Here is a 13,990-nt window from a genome sequence, read left to right on the forward strand (position 1 = left end):
GAATAAAGTGTGCGTCTGTTCACAACTCTCTGCTCTCTTGCACCTGACTTTGCCCCCAGTACACACACCCATGACACATGCTCTTCAACCGATTGCTTCCCGCACCCGCCCGCCTAGCATCACTACTCTGGACGGTTCTGACTTAGAATATGTGGACAACTATAAATACCTAGATGTCTGGCTAGACCGTAAACTCTCCTTCCAGACTTCTATTAAGCATCTCCAATCCAAAATTAAATCTAGAATCGGCTTCCTATTTCGCAACAAAGCCCCCTTCACTCATGCTGCTAAACATACCCTCGTAAAACTGACTATCCTGCCGATCCTTGACTTCGGCGAGATCATTTACAAAATAGCTTCCAACACTCTACTCAGCAAATTGGATGTAATCTATCACAGTGCCATCCGTTTTGTCACCAAAGCCACATATACTACCCACAATTGCAACCTGTATGCTCTCGTTGGCTGGTCCTCGCTACATATTCGCCGCCAAACCCACTGGCTCCAGGTCATCTATAAGTCTTTGCTAGATAAAGCTCCGACTTATCTCAGCTCACTGGTCACCATAGCAACACCCACCCGGCTGCAGCAGGTATATCACACTAGTCACCCCCAAAGCCAATTCCTCCTTTGGCCGCCTTTCCTTGCATTTCTCTGCTGCCAATGACTGGAACGAATTGCAAAAATCACTGAAGTTGGAGACTTATATCTCCCTCACTAACTTCGAGCATCGGCTGTCAGAGCAGCTTACCGATCGCTGCAGCTGTACACAGCCCATCTGTAAATAGCCCATCCAACCTACTACCTACCTCATCCCCATATTTTTTTTTTCTGCTCTTTTGCACACCAGTATTTCTACTTGCACATCCTCATCTGCACATCTATCATTCCAGTGTTAATTGCTAAATTGTAATTACTTCAGCACTATGGCCTATTTATTGCCTTACCTCCTTACTTCATTTGCACACACTGTATACAGATTTTCTATTGTGTTATTGACTGTACGTTTGTTTATCCCATGTGTAACTCTGTGTTGTTGTTTTTGTCGCACTGCTTTGCTTTATCTTGGCCAGGTCCCAGTTGTAAATGAGAACTTGTTCTCAACTGGCCTACCTGGTTAAATAAAGGTGAAAAAAGGTGGGTGGAGACATTTTCCCAATTATCCTCTGTGCATTTATACCTGTGTTTTCTGTTTGTCTGTTGCCAGTTTGTCTTGTCTCGTCAAGCCTACCAGCATGTTTTTCCCATATTTCTGTTTCTCTCTAGCCCTTGTTTTTCAAGTTTTGCCAGTTTTGCCCACTCTCCCTGGCCTGACCCTGAGCCTGCCTGCCGTTCTACCTGTCTGACGCTGCCCTGGATTACCAACCTCTGCCTGCCCTTGACCTGTCGTCTGCCTGCCCCCTGTTTTGTTATTAAACATCTGTGATTTGAACTGTCTGCATCCGGATCTTATCCTGAGGTCTGATAAAACCCTTATCTAAGGGCTGACAGATGAGAGGGGTGGTATGGACAAAACATATGGAAAGAAGCGTATACACACAAGTTTGGGGTGACATACAAACACACGCACACACACACACTGTGACTCAGCAGTTCAATGGGTCGTGCAATGCTAAAGGGACAATGACACACACCTGCAGTACCCACAAAACACACTACTGGGTCAGAGAGAGAGGGGAGTGAGAGAGCGAGAGAGAGGATTAGAAGGGACATCCAAGGGGATAAGGATATGAATGAGGTAATAAGTTAGTACATATTTTAAAAACGGTTGAGGTTTTCACTCAGTCGGACAACTCTGAGGCACACAACGGTCCTTTGGTTTTAGCTCTTCACTAGACTATTACTTTCATTTCGGAAGACCCATAAGAGTCTCTCGGTTTTGTTAAGGGAAAAACATTTGCTCTGTGTACTAGAAATGTCAGGAGACCATCCTGGTGTTAGTGTGTTATATGACCCCAGCCATTATCACCTTGGCTGCTGTAGGTTCATTCACCTCAGTCGATCTACAAGCACATAGCCTATTAGCTATACAATTGTAATGTTGTAGGCTACCCCTGAAAGGGGGGGAAATACGAGAAATGATTCAGACTGAATGTAACATCAGCGACGAAACAAAAACGTATGTGTCACGTCCTGACCATAGAAAGCTGTTATTTTCTATGGTAGAGTAGGTCAGGGCGTGACAGTTTTTTTTTCTTCTTCTAGTTTAGATTTTCTATGTTGTTATGTTCTAGTTTTGTATTTCTATGTTGGGTTTTGTTTGGGATGATCTCCAATTAGAGGCAGCTGGTCGTCGTTGTCTCTAATTGGAGATCATACTTAAGTAGGTGTTTTTCCCACCTGGGTTTGTGGGAGATTGTTTTTGAGTTAGTGTATGTTTCACCTCTGCGTCACGGTTTGTTGTTTTTTGTTCTTCTGTGTGGAACAACACACACGCTGCACTTTGGTCCGCTCCTTCCTACAACAACCGTGACAGTATGTCGTTTTTAGAACTGTATTGTTTGCATTTTGATTGCATATTGAAACATATCTTGAAAGATTGCCTTTTGTCCAGCTGCTCGCAAAAACAGCGTCAGCAGCGTGTCTAGACTAGTTTCCGACTGCAAGCTGGGGTAGTTTGTTTCATGTCGAGATGGAGGAGTTAGCCGTTTGAGAGAGTGGTGAATGTGCTGCTAAAAAGGAAAATCCGGGGAAGCAAATCCGGGGGACGCAGGCAAACATAACGAACAAACCACTGTTCATTATTCCACTCCTTTGCAAAGACGCAGGCGTTATTAGAACTCAGTCAGATCAAGAATATAAGCATTCTGAGCTTTGATCAAAGCTGGGAGCAATATTTAGATGTTGACCCTTACCAGATTATTTCTTTATTGTATACATATATACACTACCGTTCAAAAGTTTGGGGTCAGATAGAATTGTCCTTGTTTTTGAAAGAATAGCACATTTTTTGTCCATTAAAATAACATAAAATGTATGACATTTCTAAGTGAACCCAAACTTTTGAAAGGTGGTGTATATACAGTACCAGTCAAAGGTTTGGACCCACTTACTCATTCAAGGGGTTTTTCTTTATATTTAATGAATATTCTCTGCAGCAGAGGTAACTCTGGGTCTTCCTTTCCTGTGGCGGTCCTCATGAGTGCCAGTTTCGTCATAGCGCTTAATGTTTTTTGCGACTGCGCTTGAAGAAACATTCAAAGTTCTTGACATTTTCCGTATTGACTGACCTTCATGTTTTAAAGTAATGATGGACTGTCATTTCTCTTTGCTTATTTGAGCTGTTCTTGCCATAATATGGACTTGGTCTTTTATCAAATAGGTCTATCTTCTGTATACCACCCCTACCTTGTCACAACACAACTGATTGGATCAAATATATAAAGAAGGAAAGAAATTCCACAAATGAACTTTTAACAAGGCACACCTGTTAATTGAAATGCATTCCAGGTGACTACTTCATGAAGCTGGTTGAGAGAATGCCAAGCGTGTGTAAAGCTGTCATCAAGGCAAAGGGTGGCTACTTTGAAGAATCTCAAATGTAACATTTTTTTGGTTACTACATGATTACATATGTGTTATTTCATTGTTTTGATGTCTTCACAATTATTCTACAATGTAGAAAATAGTGAAAATAAAAAATAAAGAAAACCCTTGAATGAGTAGGTGTGTCCAAACGTTTGACTGGTACTGTATATATACTGTATATCCAGACCTCGGAGTCCTCATTATGTAGTTACGACCATGATAGAGAAGTAAAAACAAATGTATTGTCATACCTGTGGTATACGGTCTGATATACCAAAGCTGTCTGCCAAACAGCATTCAGGGCTCGAACCACCCAGTTTATAATACAGTACAAAGCAGGATCATGGAGTTAGACAGCTAACTTGCCTTTTTATTTTGTAGAAAGATAAGCTTGAAATAGGCATGGTCTAATTGATTTAACAAATGAAAAGCAAGCTTTTTTAACCATATCAGTCCCGAGGCCAAAGCAAAAATCGTCTTTTCATTTAATGTATCTGCATGACCAGCCCTTATATTTAGCCTCACAATGAAGTGTTTTAGCATGTTCTTTTCAGGACAACCAGGGCTACAAGTACAACACAAAACAAATTGACATAAACAGTTGCTTGCATGAGTGTTAATTGACAAATGTCAATAAAAGAAGGTTTGCCAGAGCAAAAGCTTTATATGAATGCCTTTAAAAAATAATAATATTGTATATTTTTTTTTACACCAGATACAAACATACACGTACAAACATCAACTTACAGACGTACACAAAGAACGACTACAACTCATCTGCCCAGACATGCTCATACTGTACCCCCATCCCCAAAAACAGCCGTTTTTGTAAAGAAAAGACCCGGCCACGGTCCCCTTCCAGATCCGCCCTTATCTCACAAGCACCGCTAAATCTCAGCACCCTCTAATCACGCTCAAACACACAATGTTTAAAAGTCCACAATGTTAGAAGTCCTAAATCACACCGGCTTGGGTTAATGAACCATCAAATCAATAGTTAATTTCTGGTTGCTTATCGAAGTCAGCTGGCTATCTCACTGATCCTGCTTTGTAGTACTGTATAACCCTCTGATGTGTCAGGTCCGATTTGACTTAAGACAGGTTACGTAAAAGTCTGGGTGTGTTCCGTCCTGTGTGAGAGTTTGCGTGTGTTTCGGTTTGTGTGTTTATACAAGCGTGTGCTGTGTGTGAACTGTGCGCTGTGCATTTAAGATACAGCACCAGTCCCCCATCTGTACATATAGTGGTTATAAACCACTACAACCTCTCCCAATAACTTACCAGAACCACACCAACATGCAGGCTCACACTAGCCAGGCAGACACCAAATACAACATTTTCTTTCACTAAATAAAAACCTGAATTGTTGCCAGTTGTGGTCAATTACCAAAGATACACCCCACGGGGATGTTCTTTTCACAAGAACTGTCTCCAGAAGTGGAAACAGAAGCATGATGTTAACATTGATGCTGGTTTGTGTTTGTAGAACTGGTAACCCAGCAGTATTGTTGGCTAGAGGTCAAATATGACAAAGGACGTTACAATAAATGTTGACTCTACCAGTTAGAGCTGTGTCTCTACTCTCTTCAATTATTCATCCATTTTGGCTGCACCTACACTTGAAGTGGCGATATGACCAGGAAAAACTCAGGGCCCTTCTTACAGCCTGTAATATAAACTCAAATAGGTATAACTTTTCTCCCTGGAGTGGAAAAACTCAGGGATCAAGCTACTATTACTCCACAATTGGGAAATCACACGTAGACCAGGTTGAAATTACGCCAGTCATTGGCCTGGCACTTTCTTTAAGACTTTAAGGACTCGTCTAGCCAAATTCTTTACACATTAGGCTCTGTCGGCCGGCCGCACTTATCAGTGTCAAAACAATGTCGTCCCTCCTCTGTATCACCATTGTTTGTGTCCCAAATGGCACCCTGTTCCCTATATAGGGCACTGGGCCCTGGTCAAAAGTAGAGCACTATATAGGGAACAGGGTCCCATTTGGGATGCAGCCATTGATCAGAAAATCTTCCACTTTTCCATTCAAAACCCAAGCACCTTCCCTTTCAGTCATTTCTTGGAATCTTCAACAGACAATGGTGTCCAACTGGAGAATTTGACCATTCATACTTTGTTGACCCTCCAGTAGAATTCCACTAATTTCTAGCTGTCTAGAAATGTGTGGGGGCGTGTGTGCATTGCCATTTCATGCTCTTCCTTGAGTGTGTGTGTGTGTGTGTGTGTGTGTGTGTGTGTGTGTGTGTGTGTGTGTGTGTGTGTGTGTGTGTGTGTGTGTGTGTGTGTGTGTGTGTGTGTGTGCGTGTGCGTGTGTGTACATGCATGTTCTTATTACTAACCATTAACACTACAGCTATTCTCTTTCTGGGGAGTGTTCAGGAAATGTTATTTTCCCCCATGACAATTTCACCTCCTTATTCACTTCCTGTTGTTGTCTGGTTCGCTGGGCAATCAACCACCGTTATCAGACAAAAATGAAGTCTGATGCCAGAAAAACGTGAATATTCCTGTATGGGTCATCGGCACTGTCATTATTACAACGCAGAATTACTGTAGCAAGAGTTTTTTGTTCAAACAAGCAATTTCACAACTTTCATTGAAATGTCCTGTTTTCCACAATAATTTGTAACATACTTAGTAGCTAACTATTAGTCACTTTCAATTTTGTAATTGTTCATTGGGTAATTCATTTTCATTGGGTAACTTCTTGTCATCTTTATTTGTAAGTATGCCTGCTTGAACATTATTAGTGAATACTATGATATTACTGACTACTAGTACTGCAACTTTCGGCCACATCTTCGCTGCTTATGGATATCTGTTACTCAACGAGAATCAGAGGATGAGTAGGAGTCAGGGAGACAGGGTCAGCATTTCTGACAGGATTGGCCTTTTTGAGGGAATACCCATTCCTCCTATTCGTCATGTGTCTTCCTCTAATCACCCTTTCCTGTAACTTCCCCCCTTTTCATTGTTCATCTAGTCATTCCTCCCCCACACATCACATCCCTCCATTTCCCCATCCCCCATCCCTCGCTCCCAGACCATCTGTCCTTAGACCTATGCCAAAGATCTCTCTCTTCCTCGCTTCTTTTCTCAGTTGTTTATTTATTTGCCATCACGACCACAACAATAATAATATCCAGATTTCCTCTTGGTTACATAACAGTGTAGGCTACTTTATGTGTATATGTGTTATCTTGACAACTAGCCAAAATAAGCACAGACCAATAGATAAGTCTATTTTAGTCTTTATTTGGATGAACTCTTGTCTAGAGTCATTGTCGTTTTCTACTACACTCTTAGAACAAAAAGGTTCTAAAAGGGTTCTACGGCTGTCCCCATAGGAGAACCCTTTTTGGTTCCAGGTAGAATCCTTTTTGTTTTCAGGTAGAACCCTTTTGGGTTCCACGTAGAACCGTCGGTAGAAAGGGCAACCAACCAAATGGTTATTCAAAGGGTCTCCTATGGGGACAGCCGAAGAACCCTTTAAGGTTCTTGATAGCACCTTTTTTCTAAGAGTGTACCACACCCATAAAGTAAGAGCTCAGAAAAGTAATTTAACAGTGAATTATGATAGAAGAACAAATAAATAAATGACTTTTTTCAATTTTCATTCAGAATAGGTTGGCCCGTTGCACAATAATCTTTTTGGTCTTGCCCAAGCTGTTCTCTTCGTTCTTGAGTCATTGTGTTTTCTCATACCACTGTCATTGCTTAATTTATCCTTCTTTATTTATTTAAGAGATCATTTTGTTAGAGTTCAGAAGCTGATTTATTGAAATACATTAAATAGCTGTTCCATTGTAATAGTAAAGTCAAGTGGATTGACTGGAAAAGGTTGAGCATAGAAGTTCTTAAGAATAGTAGCCTTTGCCTTAAACACAATGATATGCCTGACAAGCAATCATAGCAGATGTCTATGAGTTGTTATACTGGACAATGTCCTTATGGAATTTGATAGTGACGACAAATGTATTGCTGCAATTACTAGCCAGCTGATTCTACGTAGAAAATATTTGGTCTGGACCTGATTCAGGCGATTCAGCTGAATTAATTTGTCTGGGAAAGTAAGAGAGCTAAGTTTTAATGTTGCATTAAACAGTTTGTCTTTCTTTCTAAATGTCTAGGAGTTGTTATACACAGCATACATATGGAATTTTAAAGTGACAACAGATAGATTGCAGTTATTACTCTCCAGCTGATTCAGGTTGTATATGAGAACCCTGGCACGCAATATTACGGCAAAAAAATTCCACAGCAGATGATGTTTCCTAATGTGTGCTGAAATGTGTGTGTGTGCGTGTGTGTGTGTAGTCTAAGTGTAAATGAGTGTGTACCACATCATATGATGATCAATATGATGATCAAACAATATATACCTGCAGACTTACAGTGGGTATAGAAAGTCACCACCCCTGTCACGTCCTGACCAGTAAAAGGGGTTATTTGTTATTGTAGTTTGGTCAGGGTGTGGCAGGGGGTGTTTGTTTTGTGTGTTTCGGTGTTTTTGGTTTATGTTCTATGTTATCTATTTCTGTGTTTATCTAGTTCTTATATTTCTATGTTGTGTATTTTGGGTTGATCTCTAATTGGAGGCAGCTGAATCTCGTTGCCTCTGATTAGAGATCACATTTAAGTAGGGGTTTTTCTTCATGGGTTTTGTGGGTAGTTGTTTTTTGTATAGTCCTTGTGTCCTTACGGAACTGTTGGTTGACGTTGATTTAGTTTGTTTAAAGTGTTCACTTATATAAATAAAAGAAGATGAGCATGATACCCGCTGCGCCTTGGTCCACTTTCTACGACGCTCCTGACAACCCCCTTTCAAAATGTTCACCTTTGTTGGCTTACAGCCTGAAATGAAAACACATAAAATCAGACTTTTTCCAGCTTTATTTACACACAGTAACCCACAATATCCAAGTGAAAAAATGCATCTAAAAACTCTGAAAATGTATTAAAATTAAAACTGTAAAATAAGTGAACACCCCCCTGAGTTAATACTTGGTGGAACCACCTTTTGCTTGAATTACAGCCATGAGTCTCTTTGAATACGTCTCTACTAACTTTGCACACCTAGACTGTTGTCACATCCTGACCATAGAAGCTTTTATTTTCTATGGTAGAGTAGGTCAGGGTGTGATGGGGTTGTGTCTAGTTTAGATTTTCTATGTTATGTTCTAGTTTCTGTTTTTCTATGTTTTTTGGGGGGGATTATCTCCAATTAGAGGCAGATGGTCATCGTTGTCTCTAATTGGAGATCATACTTAAGTAGTTGTTTTTCCCACCTGGGGTTGTGGGAGATTGTATTTTGAGTTAGTGTATGTTGCGGGAGATTGTATTTTGAGTTAGTGTATGTTGCACGGCTTCGTCACGGTTTGTTGATTAGTCTATTTATATGTCTTGCATAGTTTCACAGTGATAATAAAATGTGGAACGATACACACGCGACAACTGTGCAATACCTGCCCATTCTTCCTTGCAGAATTGTTGAAGCTCAGTCAAATTTCATGGTAACCGCTCATGGACTGCACTCTTCAAGTCATTCCACAGATTCTCGATGGGATTTAGGTCGGGGCTCTGACTAGGTCACTCAAGGACATTCACCTTTCTTGTCCTTCAGCCACTGTACGGTTGCTTTTGGTCATTGTCATGTTGAAATGTGAACCATCTTCCCATTTTCAACTTCTTGGCAGAGGGCTGCAGGTTCTCCTCAAACTGTTGGTATTTTGCACGGTCCATTTTCCCTTCTTTCCTGACAGGTGCTCCTGTCCCTGCTGAAGAAAAACACCCCCACAACAGGATGCTGCCACTGCCGTGCTTTACTGTAGACATGGTGTTCTTTGGGTGGAAGATTTATTGAGTTTTTGCCAGACATATCGTTTTGCGTTCAGCCCAAAATTTAATTTGTCTCATCTGACCACAGCACCTTTTGCCACTTGGTCTCGGAATCTGCAATGTGCTTTTTGGCAAAGCTCAAACGAAACTTGATGTGACTTTTTTTGAGGAGTGTTTTTTTTTTCTTGCCACCCTCCCATAGAGGACAGATTTGTGGTGCGCTTCTGATATTGTGGTCACATGCACACATTGACCAGTCTTTGCCATAAAGGCCTGAAGCTCCTTCAAAGTCGCCATTGGCTTCTTGGTAGCCTCTCTGATCAGTGTCCTCCTTGCCCGGTCATCCAGTTTGGAGGGACGGCCTGATCTATGCTGGGTTTGGGTGGTGCTATACGCCTTCCACTTCTTAATAATGGTCTTAACTGTGCTCCGAGGGATAGACGAAGCCTTTGAAATCTTTTTATATCCATCCCCTTACTTGTGCCTTTCCACAACTGTATCTCATAGATCTTTTGAAAGTACCTTTCCGCACATAGTGGATTATTTGCTTTGAATTACGCTACTAAGCAGTGTAGTTATATATGAACAACTGCTTTTATTCTAATCAAAGTCACTACAATTGATCACAGCTGGAAGCCAATTAGCTTGACTTGTGATCTGGAAGGTGGTTGGTTATACCACACTAAGTTTGCAATTGCAATTCTAAAGGGGGGGGGGGGGTTCACTTATCCAAATAGGATATTTTACTGTTTTAATCTTAATACATTTTCAGATAATTTTGTATATTTTTTTTACTTGGATATTGTGGGTTACTGTGTGTAAATAAAGCCAGGAAGTCCCATTTTATGTGTTTTCATTTCAGGCAGTAAGGCAACAAAAGGTGAACATTTTGAAATGGGGTGGTGACTTTCTATGCTTGTCATAATGTGTATTTTGTACTGACACTTAATGATTTTTCATATGACAGCTTTTTTTTCTCTCTTTCCACATTACTCTATGACTATCCCTAAAACTTTCCTTAAATCCACAGAAGCTTAGCAGTTTCTCTTTCTCTTTGGTATAGTAGAAACGAAACACATTTTCACAGATTCTTTCTCAATGCATATTTCAAATGTAGGACAGTTTTAGATTTATTTTCTTACAACATAACTCTATGACTAAAACCTTTCCTTCAAACTGCAGCTTTTTGGTTTCACTTTAGATCTGAGTAGCCTTGGGCCTGAATAGCCTGAGTGGAAATTAAACCAATGTTGAATAAATTTGTCTGAGAAAGTGGTTGGAGGGGAATGTTGCATAAAAGCTGTTTGTCTTTCATCCAAAATGTATTTTGGGTTCATTCCTTTTCCAGAATACCCCTAGTCTGTTTCCTGTAGTAACAGAACAGTGAGTTCATATTCCCATGCTCATTTTATCCCACCTCAGAGAAAATGGAGTGGGCGGTCAAACCAGATTTCCATTGACAAACTAATAAGGAATGTACCAAATGAAGGGGTCTGGGGGTTTGTGGGTGGGATGATATTTTTAGATTTTTTTAAGGTTTACATTTTATTCATTTAGCAGATGCACTTATCCAGAACAATTTATAGGAGCAATTAGGGTTAAGTGCTTTGCTCAAGGGCACATCGACAGACTTTTAATCTAGAGGGCTCGGGGATTTGAACCAGCAAGCTTTCAGTTACTGGCCCAACACTCTTAAACACTAGGCAACCTACCGCCACTTAGCGTCATTATACAAACAAACATGACAGTAGCTAGGTTTCCATCCAATTGTCAACAGATTTTCGTGCAAATACTCTGAAATCCGCATGAAGAAAATGCAAATTTTCCCACCCGTGGTGTGTTTCCACCAAAGGGACTTGTTGCGAATCTAAATAAGTGTGTGATGACATAGTGCACACAAAATGTAGGCTACTTTTTTGCTTACATGTTCATGTATGGAGTAATGTTCTATGTGTTTCCATCGCAAATGTGCCTACTCTGGTCTCGGCATGGGCGATCTAGCCAATAGCTCCCAGATAGCCTACAGTGCAGGTAGGCTAATCTACATGATGAAGTTATTAGGGATAATAGCATCAATCAAGCATCAAACATTATGTCCCGACTCCGGGATGCTGGCCTTCTAGTCAGAGTTCCTCTGTCCAGTGTCTGTCTGTCTTTTGCCCATCTTAATCTTTTATTTTTATTGGCCAGTCTGATATATGGCTTTTTCTTTGCAATGCTGCCTAGAAGGCCAGCATCCCGGAGTCGCCTCTTCACTGTTGACATCGAGACTGGTGTTCTGCGGGTACTATTTAATGAAGCTGCCAGTTGAGGACTTGTAAGGCATCTGTTTCTCAAACTAGACACTCTAATGTACTTGTCCTCTTGCTCAGTTGTACACTGGGGCCTCCCACTCCTCTTTCTATTCCAGTTAGAGACAGTTTGCTCTGTTCTGTGAAGGGAGTAGTACACAGCGTTGTACGGGATTTTCAGTTTCTTGGCAATTTCTCGCATGGAATATCCTTCATTTCTCAGAACAAGAAAAGACAGACGATTTTCAGAAGAAAGTTATTTGTTTCTGGCCATTTTGAGACTGTAATCGAACCCACAAATGCTGATGCTCCAGATAGTCAACTAGTCTAAAGAAGGCCAGTTTTATTGCTTCTTTTATCAGAACAACAGTTTTCAGCTGTGCTAACATAATTGCAAAAGGGTTTTCTAATGATCAATTAGCCTTTTAAAATAATAAACTTGGATTAGCTACTGTAACACAATGTGCCATTGGAACACAGGAGTGATGGTTGCTGATAATGGGCCTCTGTACGCCTATGTAGATATTCCATTACAAATCAGCAGTTTCCAGCTACAATAGCCTCCAGCGACGGTCCTCAGTCCGGAGCCTCCAGCGACGGTCCGCAGTCCGATGCCTCCAGCGACGGTCCGCAGTCCGGAGCCTCCAGCGACGGTCCGCAGTCCGGAGTCTTCAGCGACAGTCCGCAGTCCGGAGTATTCAGCGACGGTCTGCAGTCCAGAACCTCCGGCGATGATCTACGGTCCGGTTCATCCAGTGACGATCCACAGTTCGGAGCTTCCGGCGATGATCCACGGTCTGGTTCCTCCGGCGACACAAAAGCGGAGGGATCAGTGGGCAGAGTGGGGGCTACGCCCCAAACCGAAGCCGCCACCATGACTAGATGCCCACCTGGACCCTCCCCTATAGGTTCAGGTTTGCGGCCGGGAGTCCGCACCTTTGTGGGGGGGTACTGTCACGCCCTGACCTGAGAGAGCCGTTTTCCATTAAAAATCAGCAGTTTCCAGCTACAATAGTCATTTACAACATTAACAATATCTACACTGTATTTCTGATCAATTTGATGTTATTTTAATGGACCAAAAAATTGCTTCTCTTTCAAAAACAAGAACATTTCTAAGTGACCCCAAACTTTTGAATGGTAGTGAATTCTGAACTATAACGATTTAAGTTACTTGAATATGTAGGGTAAATGTAGGGTCCCTGCTACTTAAATTATTAACCTTCAATTATAAAGTGTAAGTTGTAAGTAGTTCTGATTAATACTTTTCAGTGGTCGTGTCTTAATGTTTGACATTGTTTTATGTATTTGACGATTGGTTATTTTAACCCACCATAGCAGGCATTGTTGAGCACAGTGCTCATTCCTGACCTTCCACGGATTTGCTTGTTTAGCTAACCAAACCATCAGTCCTAGCTTGCTATTATGAAAATCGAATTCAACAATTGCAATACTGTTTTCAATTCGACTTCTGCTTTCAAAAGCAGCTCAAAGAAAATGTCTAAAAATAAACTATAGCCATGGAATTTTACAGCGCAAATATATCGTGCCTTATAGGGAAGTAATGCACGCTCTAGAATGCCCTTCAAGACAATCACAAAGGAGTATTCAAAAATGCCATGGTGTAAATCTACAATACACTATCAACATGCTGTGTGTAACTAGGCAGTTAAGCTCATGTGAACAAGCAGCAACAGCAACAATAACACATGTAGGTTAAAAAACAACAATAAAACATTAACAGCCTATGATATCACAGAGTCAAAGGGACCCCAAATTTACTACCATGTTGCCTCAAGTTCAACCCCCCTCCTTCTCAGTTACTGTGGAAACCGTGGAGTTACAGTAAGATGCTTGAGGGAGAGTGGAAAGGAACAAGAATTCTGGGAGGCCATCCAGCTTGACCAAACCAGTTTTCCGTTTTGTTATGTTTTGGCCTCAAAGGCTTCTACTGCAGTGGCGGGTCATTTCAGTTTTCACACCTCTTAAACACACATAGCTGTTGGAAAAAATGAAATATATACAGTGCCTCTCAGCAAAATGTCAAAGAATACGCACACATGCATGCACACACCTTATTAACCTCTACAGGATGGGTGTCCCTATACCGGGACGGTTGAGCTAACGTGCACTAATGTGATTAGCATGACAGTTTTAAGTAACAGCAAACATTCCAGGACATAGACATGTCTCATATGGGCAGAAAGCTTAAATTCGTGTTAATCTAACTGCACTGTCCAATTTACAGTAGCTATTACAGTGAAAAAATACCATGCTATTGTTTGAGGAGAGTGCACAACAACAAGAAAAAATGA

Source organism: Salmo salar, chromosome 07, assembly GCF_965601325.2.
Source record: "Salmo salar chromosome 07, fSalSal1, whole genome shotgun sequence".
Taxonomy (NCBI): domain Eukaryota; kingdom Metazoa; phylum Chordata; class Actinopteri; order Salmoniformes; family Salmonidae; genus Salmo; species Salmo salar.